Here is a 9,954-nt window from a genome sequence, read left to right on the forward strand (position 1 = left end):
TGCGCCGCGGGGACACAGTGCCGCTCTCCGTCCGGCCGGGGAAGAACACCCCGGGAGGAGGCTCCGCGCCGCCCCCCTCCCCCTGCCCGCCCGCCCTCTCTCGGGCCTGGGGCCGGGCCCGCAGCGCCGCCCAGCCAGGATCCCCCAGCCCCGGGGCAGGGGCGAGGCCGGCCAGTAAGTCTCGTACCCCGCCGAGCCCCGCGCAGGGCGGCAGCGACGGGCAGTACCGGGCGCGGCCGCCGCAGCGCTGCCTCCCGCTTGGCGCCAAAACCCCCGGAGCGGCCGGGCCGGGCGGACCGCGGCCTGAGGGCCGCTCTCCGGCCGGGCCCCGACCCCACGGGGCTCTCCTCCTGGACGGCGGGGGGCAACGGCCGGCTCCGAGAGCGAGGCCTGGGCGGCGTGGGGCCGGCTGCCGGGATTGCCGGGGAGGGGGCTGGCGGGTTCCCGGCTGCAGGGCGGCAGCGCCTTGTGCGGGAGGGGGAGAGACATATTTGTGCTTCCTCACGGAGCCGGGCTGCTCAGTCTCGTCTGGCCGGTCCCTCAGGCAGCTGGTGACGGTGGTGAGGCCTGGTCGGCGTGATAAATAAGAAGACGAGGGGAAACGGTGCGTGGGGTGGCACGGAGAGTGCTGTGGCAGGTAAACAGCCCTTCTTCTGACAGATGGGGGGAAGAGCAGCATCCACGCATCGACGTCCAGATTTTTCTTCCTCGTTGTTGGCAGTAGGGTTTCTCAAACATTAATTTAGTTATAAATCTTCAGGAGAAACTTGAATATGCAGACTAAAGGAGCCCTTGCCAGCCAACTCAGGAAATCCTTCCGTGCAAAATGTCTTTGTAATTTAATATTCTTTCATATTTCCAAGAGATGGGGTATGTCTGGAAAGTCAGTAGCGAAGTGGGATATATCTGGCCGTTTTGAATCTGCATTATGTGCCCTGCATGTCTGAAGTGTAGGTGGCTACAAAGTGTTTTCCAGATGCCTGCCCCACTCAGAGAAGGTGTGTGACAACTGAAAGATGACTTTTAACTGATCAAGACTAATTTAGGGTCTTCAGCTGACTATTCTTGGTTACTCAAACCAGCTAAAAGTATCATTCTTCTCAGTTTTGAAAATCTCTAATGAATTTTCTATAGAGCAAATTAAAGGCGGGTGGCTTGGACCAGTCTGTGTGGAGGGACAGGTTTCTCTGCAGGGGCTGTGCATGTGTGGCAGGGGCCTTGCTGAGCACAGCAGAGGGCCTGGCATAGCCTGCCAGTCACGCAGGAAAGATGCAGGAGGGTGAGGGGATGGGAAAGCGGTAAGTAAGTAAGATTATGGTGAAGTACGCCAAATTCCAGATTCACAAGGTGTGGGAGGAAAACGTACAAAGACTGAGGAGCTCTCAAGTACTTCTGGTGTAATAGCATGTGGGTAGGAAATTTCTCTCCTACACCTGTGTTCCCTGTCTCCCTGCAGTGTTGTCCTAGGGGAGTTAGAGCCTTGAATGTCCATAGCCTCTATGAAACCAGCTCAGAAGGATTACTGTGAAAATGACAGAGTTGCAAGGAACACTTAGGAGATATCGGACACTGATTTGGAAATTGAGACGGGTGCTGCCAGACAAGGCATTTAAATCTGGCTGTGAGTCCAGGCTTAGATAAAATGATTCTCTCCAGGCTTAAGGATTGATGGATTGGGGCATTCACAACGGGTGGGTGACCGTAAGAATGGGATTCACCATTCAGTTTTAACAAGGTTGTACTGATTTAATAAACAAATAAAGCCAACACCAAGCATTTAATCTTTTTCCTAATCCAAACTTCAGTGGCCGTTTAGATTTGCCTTAGAGCTGAAGTACTCAGACTAGCTATCAACTCTTATTTGTTGTCAGTAAAATAATATGTACTGTCAGAACTATTATACTTTTAACGAATTCGGGGGTTTCATCCTTACGTTTGTTACATTAGGTACTTTGCTTCCCAAATGAATTACTAATATAAGCAATTAATTTGGTGTCGATTCCTTATTTTTAATACACTTGTATTAACACAATAAATCGGAAACAAATCCTAGAAGATTATTCTGTAACTAAAAAAAAAAGTATGTAACAAAACCCTATATGAGCTGTCTTCAATTTAAATAGGAAAAGAGAGACTAAGTTAGTAAAAATGATGCAAGAAATAAATTTGAAGTGACCTTTGCTGAGGTTTTTTTATGACCCAAGCATAAAGCTAGGAAGATGTTAGACAGGCTTCTCTTTGGGCAGAATTGAAGTATTATGGGTGTCATATTCTAGAAATTTCACCTAAGTCTCTGAACTTCCTGGGTTTTAATGTTTATTTTCAAGTATTGTTTTCTTGTTATTGAAAAGTAATATTTTATGTATATCATTAATGTGACCTACAATGTCATAACGGGTTTTTTGTAATCTTGTGGTTACAAGTTTTTCACAAAGTGACACCATCTTTACCTAAAAATTTCTATACAACAGGTCATGAAGTAAGAATAGGAATGAAAAGGTAGAGGGCTGTGCTCCCACAACTTGTTTTTAGTCTAAGTTAAGGACAAACACAGTGCAGAGCCTCTAGTATGCACTTCTAGTCACTTTTATCTTCCACTGAAGAGTAAGATAAACTCTTGCATTCTAAGGCATATGTACACTGTAACTAACATGTAGTTAGATGTGGCAGTTCAAAGATTTCACTTGAAAGTGCCAGGCAAAGTTTACTCATTTAATTAAAATTTTATTTCATCTTGAACAAGTTGTTTGTGAAGCCCTACACTGGAGTACTCTTGGTTGTGGACCAAGATCTCGCTCTCTTCTTGCAGACTTCAGATAAATAGTGAAGTTAGCAATTACTGTGGAGTAATGTTCAAAGATTTTTAATTCTCAGGATTTCGTATCAGTAATATAACATAGAAAAAGTCCTGAAATACATCAGTAGAAAGCTGAGTATCTAGGATAGGTTCACACTAGATTTCTGCTTTCACAGGTAATGATTAGTCAGCAGTATGAAAATTTTGACCACCCCTCAGCGTCAATGTTGTTGGAGTCCTTAGCCATTAAATGCAGATGCAGTTTCTACTGGTAGACTGTTCCATTCCTGGTATAATTTGCTGTCTGACTGTGGGTTCTGGTTATCAACACAACCTTGCTGACATACCCTAGGTCAACAGCAGGAGTATTTTGCTAGCATACTAGTGTAAAACTGTCAGAGCACTCTTAGGATAGCCATTAATTTAGATGCTGTTGGTCAGATATATGGTGTTTTGAATGAGTCTTAGACAAATCATTATCAGCAAAATGGTTGAGAGAGGAGTAGGTGCAATTCTGTAATCATGGGATGATTAGGCAATGGTCCATTTTTTCTCAGAAGAAAAGCAGCAGGATTCATACTTCTGCACCATTTGAAATTCTAAAGGGCTAAAACAAAGCGTGTGGTTCTGATATCACACCCAATTAAGGGAGGTATGAATGAACATTTAACTGCCAATTAGCTTGAATATATGCATGGCATTTTCAGAATGTGCAAACATAAAAGCTTCAGATAATCTGACCTGTGGTACTCTTAATCTGAATAGTCCTGAAATCTGCTCCCAGATACGATTACAGCTGCTAGTGTCTGGTTTGTTGCCTTTGCTTGTTTGACCTTCACCCTTCTAATTTCAGCAAGCAGCTGAGATCTGACTTGGACTCTGATTCTTGTACAGCTGTAGCCAGGTTAACATGATCTGTTGGGTTTTAATGGATGGCTCTGTCTAATAACAAGACCCAGTCCTTTAGTCTTTACCCAGATTTTATTGAGTCCCTACCTGGACAAACTTATGTTGGCATTTATTTACTTTTACTCCCATTATTTTTATTGGAATGTATTTACTCCCATCTGTTGTTTGTTTATTAATATATTTTAGACTACCATTGCAAGTGTAATTTATAAGCAGACTGAAATAAATAGTGCTGAACACTCTCATGGGGCAGTTTTGTGGGGTGCTTCTTTCTCTCTATCATGTCAGGAGAAGTTAGAGGAAAGTACCAAGAAAAGAAGAATGTGATGTTTTTACTAGTAGGGGAAATAACACAGCACAAAGTTTTCAGAAGAAAACGGCTTTCAGGTGAAACAGAAGAGAGTATGGAGTGATTACTTTAAGCACAGAAAATCCCTTAATTCATGTTGATTAAATTAAGCTATGCACGCATCTTTCCAGGAACAGCTTAACAGTTGTCCTCAGGTCTTTGTTAGTACAGTGAGCATGGATAGTAATAATGATCAAGAACTAAATAGTCATATCAAGACACAACAGTGTGTCATGAACTGCGGAATAAGTCATATCTGTCAGTCAGCTGGGCAGACAAGTAAGAAATCCTATCTGTTGGGTTAGGAAAGCACTTGTCTTCCTAATAATAGCTATGCTCTTGAAAGCTTCTGCTTTGCAGAACCAGGTGGTGGGGTGTGGTCCTTCACTATTAAATCTTTTAAGTCACAGTCAAATAGGTCAAGAAGGAAAAAAAAAAGCTTAATTACTTGTTTTCAGCTCTAGCATTTAGCCAGTTTTTGATATCTAGCAGGTTGCTTTCTGGCAGGTTGCTTGCTAATCATGAATGCTTTCCCCACACACACTTAGGAAAGCCTTTTTTTTTTTTTTTTAAATGATACACATTTTTTCCTGCAATACACCAGTTCCTCTGAACTCAGTAAAAATCAAACCCTGGAAAATAATTTTTTTGTCCTCAGTTTTGCACAGAAACTTTCTCTCTGAGCTTTTTGACTTTGGTATTAGTCCTTGTTTCCGGTCATCTTTCCTCTTTGTCCATCTGTTGATTCTCTCACACGTGCAATTGCACACAGCTCCTCCAGTTTAAATTATAGCCTCTAAGTTTGCTGCACTGGATCTTCAGAGATATCCCTGAGGTTTCTAATTAAACTTTGGAGCGTAACGTATCTTGGATAACAGCACCTAATTGTTTTAACTACCTATTTTTATAAGAGGATTGATGTTTTTTACATCTGCTGTAAATTGAGAACAGTGGTTACACTCACCTGAGTCAAAGGTGGGTTTCTTCACAGTGTGGGTTGCCATAACGGAAGAGCTCCAAAAGGTATCCCATTCCAGAGGGTATTTGCGGTGAAATCACTCTCATCTAAGAATAGACCAAGAAGCGTGTTTTGTCCTGAAAACAGGGACTTACGTGTGTCTCCCATGATCTACGTTGACAAAGCAAATCTGTAAAAGGGTGGAGGAGGACTTGTGTGTATTATCTCATGAAGACACATCTCCAATCAGTTGGAGACACAAAGGGCTTCCTTGGAAGGGAGAAGAGAGTCCCACAACTTGCTGAATTTTCATGGAGTACCACCAGTTCTGAATAAAGGGAAGGACCAAATACTGTATGGATGATGAAACTGATCCCTAGCCATAATCTGTCTAAATGTTATTTGCTCTGGTTTTGGTAAAGAGGGCTTTCTCCTGTGCTGTCTGAAAATGTCCTTATTCTGAGTCATACTTGGAGACAAGGCAGTTATACTTGCCACCGGACTTTAGTGGTATCAAGGCACGTTCAGAAATGACAAGGATTGTCATTGTCAATATATTTAAGCCATTGTGAAAAAGTGTATACTTGTGAATACACTTGTAATTTACAAAATACTGTATTGACAGAACAACTGCACTTGTTTCCTTTGCTTGCAAGTGAAGTAAAATCAATTTATTGGCACCTGCATACTGGTTATTTAATAGGAGAATTTTTAGAAGCCTCCTTGACCTGTTCTTAGTTTTGAGCTTTCAGAAACTGAAGTCACAGCAGCCTACTGCATGCCATCTATCCACCTCCTTTCTAGCAGCTCTCTATTACGATGACTTGTCACCATTCATTCCATAATTACATTCTCAAGGTTATTTCCATCTCTACTCCTGATGTGTCCAAAGCACATATATTTACACCTATTCATTTCTGACAACCAAGTCTACTTTTCTCCAATAATATATTTAATATGAGCATTTATCATCTTTTCTGCCCAGGAGATATGCAAGGGTCTTCACTTGCACCACGTCTCAAAAGCTTCCGTTTTCTTCCTGTCACTATCAATAATTTCTCCAAATTCACATTCGTAAGTTGCTACAGCAAAAAATTAGGCATTTCACCAGTCAAATCTTTCTACTTTTTGAGGCAAAATGGTTTTTTTCAGGCTTTTGTAAGGGAAGCCATGGATGGATCAACTATTCTTCAAATTTTTCCAGTTTCTATTGGACACGTTCTGATTGGATAAATTTGATCCCAGGTAACTGAATTTATGAACAGTCTCTGTAGCTAGACCGTTAAGCATGAAGTTAGCTTATATTCTATTTTTATTAACTAAAGTTTTTTTATTTATGGCACATTCAAGAATAGCCTGTATTTTTCATTAGCCTTTCATTGGCTCTCTAATACTTGCTGCACAGCAGAAGTGGTTGCGACAAAGAGCGTTATGTCATCAGCCAAAGGTCACGTAAAAGGAGTCCATTTCAAATTCAACTTTTCCGTTCTGTAAAGTCCTTCTCGGATTTTTTTTTTCCCCCAGCCAGGCTGCAAGGAAATCTGCAGTTACCTGCAGTTGTAATAGTAGTGTATGGCTCTTTATGTTTGCTTGGTATTTTTTCAAATAACAAGGCAGATTTGGGGAATTTCTGAGTGTATGGGACTGCTTCGAGGAAATACCACTGAGGAAATTGGGAAAGTTTGGCAATGTATGTAGCCCATGGTGGCTGCCTGCTGGAGGGAAGACAGTATGAGCAGAGTCTCTCCCTCTGCCCCATTAGATGAGAACTGTCCTATGTTCTACTAAAAAATGAGAGGATGTGAGGTACTAATAAATTCTGATTAAGAGGCTCCTTCGTGAAAAGTATCGATTGTACTTGTGATGCTGCTATTCCTAATTCTTTCACAGATATAATGTCTGCTGCTCGCAGTAAAGAAAAGAATTATATGACACTTTACAAATGAATATGAACTTGGAATTTATCATTATGGTCAAAGAAAGATGTTTGATGAATGGATGTGCAGACTGAGAGCTGTACTGTAATGATAGGGTCATTTCACGATGATGGATATGTATGTGGTGTACTATTCAGAGACTTAAAAAGGGGTTGCATTTATCAAACTCAGGGAAGCATCACAGTGTTTGGGTATGACTGAGCAATACAATCATTACAATTTGCCTTTGAACAAAGTCAGGAAATACACTGATCATATAGGTTTATGCTGCTAGGAAAGCAACTAATGATTCAATCAATGTGTTTTGTGAACGGCTTGAGGGGATAATCATTAAAATGTTACACCACTACACCATTTCGGAACTTGAATATGAAAGTTGGAATTTCAAACCCTTGTAAAGAACAATTTGCATTTGAATTTACAAAATAAAATTACTTATTTGGATTGTGTAGCTCTGGTCACTTCATCCTTACGATTCTATTTCAGTAAACGCGCTGGATGTTTGCATCCACGCAGGTCATCAGCCAGAATGACAGAGGAGCGCACTGACAACATAGTGATACAGCAGCAGGGAATACCGAGTATCAGTGGAAGAAGATTTTCCTAAATTCAGGATATGCGGCAGCAGAGACGGTAACTGAGGTTATTTGAGCCAGTACTTCAATGGGTATTTAACAAGGTGGACAATTAATTGGTGTCTAAAGAGAGCACAGAATATCAGGTATTGAGTAGGCAAAACCAGAGGTAGGCTGGACAAGGCAAGAGCAAATACAGAAATGAGAAAAGCGTAGTCTTGACAAACATAAATGCTTAGTAATACAAAAGCTGTGTTCACAATAGTCAGATTTCCAACCAAAAATTCTCCGTGATGGAATATAAAAAAGTTCGTGATGGTAGAGTGACGGCTGAAGGCGATGATACTAAATGCCAGCAGAGGGATTACTGCTTGTAAAGTGGACTGATACGTATCCACTTACAATTTCACCAACATCTAATACCACTATTTATATCCTATCTGAATTTGGCAAGGCAGCTCGTGTACTCTGTGTAATATACTATAACTACACTGTATCAAGCACATAAACATTTGCTTTCTTAAGTATATCTCTGTACTGTTCTTTTTATCTTCCAGACACTGCATACTTACACCTAATCATTTATATTTTCAGGGAAGCGCATGCTAAAATTGTAAACTTCCTTTATCTGAGACCATTAAAAAGGCAGACAGACTTTTAGCCAGCATGTGAACATTTAAGTCACTACTTTAGATGTACTCCATTTTTGCTTATGGAATGCCATTGATCTATATTTGATCAATATTTTTTAAACTTCCTTCAAGATCTGCTCAGCAGCCACCTCTAATCCAACACATGGAGAAGAAAACTTGAGCGAACCATTTTTTTCATCCATTTTCAGTATCATTTAGCTTGACACTGCCTGGATGCACTGTTAGGCTTGAATTCTTGCTTCAAAAACTGTAACAATATGTTCTCTCACACAGCTTCATAGTAAAAAAGATGTAAATGAAAAAATGTTGGCAAGTCTATCAGATTCTGAATATAGTAAGAGAGAACAGAACAACGTTACTTCTAGGGGAGAAAAACTAGCAATACCCACTAAGGAAGCAGCTTCATATAGCAAGTAAGAAATAACACCAAAGGAAGTACACAAATGCTGACATAATCTATGAATAAAAAAAACCCAAGGGCTTTATAGTTTCCTCAATTTAAGCAAATTTGCAGTAATATTTAGTCTGTCTTACCAAACCCTTATTTTGGTGTTTGTTTCTTTCTAAAAGGTTTGTCCCTTGGCCTGTTGCCAGAGATGAGAAAAGGGAACACAAGAAAAGGTATGAATGAAGAAATGGGAAAGAGCAAAGATGAACACGTGGTAGAGAATCTGCAGCTGGCCAAGCACTGGGGAGTTTCACGTGAGCAAACAAAAAATGCAGAGATAGAACGTGAAATAAATAGCCCTGAGTGAATTGCAAGTATATATAAGCATCATTATTTATAGTGTATATAGAATCATAGAATCATAGAATCATTGAGGTTGGAAAAGACCTCTAAGATCATCGAGTCCAACCATCGACCCAACACCACCACCCACTAAACCATGTCCCTAAGCGCCTCATCTACACGTCTTTTAAATACCTCCAGGGATGGGGACTCCACCACTTCCCTGGGCAGCCTGTTCCAATGGTTAACCACTCTTTCAGTAAAGACATTTTTCCTCACATCCAATCTAAACCTCCCCTGGCGCAACTTGAGGCCATTTCCTCCCGTCCTGTCACTTGTTACTTGGGAGAAGAGACCAACACCCACCTCACTACAACCTCCTTTCAGGTAGTTGTAGAGAGCGATGAGGTCTCCCCTCAGCCTCCTTTTCTCCAGGCTAAACAACCCCAGTTCCCTCAGCCGCTCCTCATAAGACTTGTTCTCCAGACCCCTCACCAGCCTCGTTGCCCTTCTCTGCACACGCTCCAGCACCTCCATGTCCTTCTTGTAGTGAGGGGCCCAAAACTGAACACAGTATTCGAGGTGTGGCCTCACCAGGGCCGAGTACAGGGGGACAATCACTTCCCTGGTCCTGCTGGCCACACTATTTGTGATACAGGCCAGGATGCCATTGGCCTTGGCCACCTGGGCACACTGCCGGCTCATATTCACCCGGCTGTCGACCAACACCCCCAGGTCCTTTTCCGTCAGGCAGACTTTCCAGCCACTCTTCCCCAAGCCTGTAGCGTTGCATGGGGTTGTTGTGGCCGAAGTGCAGGACCCGGCACTTGGTCTTGTTGAACCTCATACAATTGGCCTGGGCTCATCGATCCAGCCTGTCCAGGTCCCTCTGCAGAGCCTTCCTGCCCTCGAGCAGATCAACGCGCCCGCCCAACTTGGTGTCATCTGGAAACTTGCTGAGGGTGCACTCAATCCCCTCATCCAGATCATCAATAAAGATATTGAACAAGACCGGCCCCAGTACTGAGCCCTGGGGAACACCGCTC

At 42.3% G+C, this 9,954-nt stretch overlaps 1 long non-coding RNA gene across 5 annotated transcripts; it reads left to right on the plus strand.

The window, feature by feature from the left end:
- The first annotated feature begins 108 nt into the window (after positions 1-108).
- On the plus strand, positions 109-8,934 carry LOC143160034 (uncharacterized). Of its 5 annotated transcripts, XR_012995302.1 has the most exons (5): positions 109-174; positions 545-637; positions 6,166-6,258; positions 7,437-7,583; positions 8,749-8,934. It is a non-coding gene; the product is annotated as an uncharacterized LOC143160034 (long non-coding RNA). The 5 variants fall into 5 exon arrangements; XR_012995301.1 differs by lacking the exon at positions 109-174 and having other exon boundaries at positions 500-637; XR_012995303.1 differs by lacking the exon at positions 109-174 and having other exon boundaries at positions 500-637; positions 7,467-7,583.
- Positions 8,935-9,954: the final 1,020 nt, after the last annotated feature.

This window comes from Aptenodytes patagonicus, chromosome 4 (assembly GCF_965638725.1).
Source record: "Aptenodytes patagonicus chromosome 4, bAptPat1.pri.cur, whole genome shotgun sequence".
NCBI classification, from domain to species: Eukaryota; Metazoa; Chordata; class Aves; order Sphenisciformes; family Spheniscidae; genus Aptenodytes; species Aptenodytes patagonicus.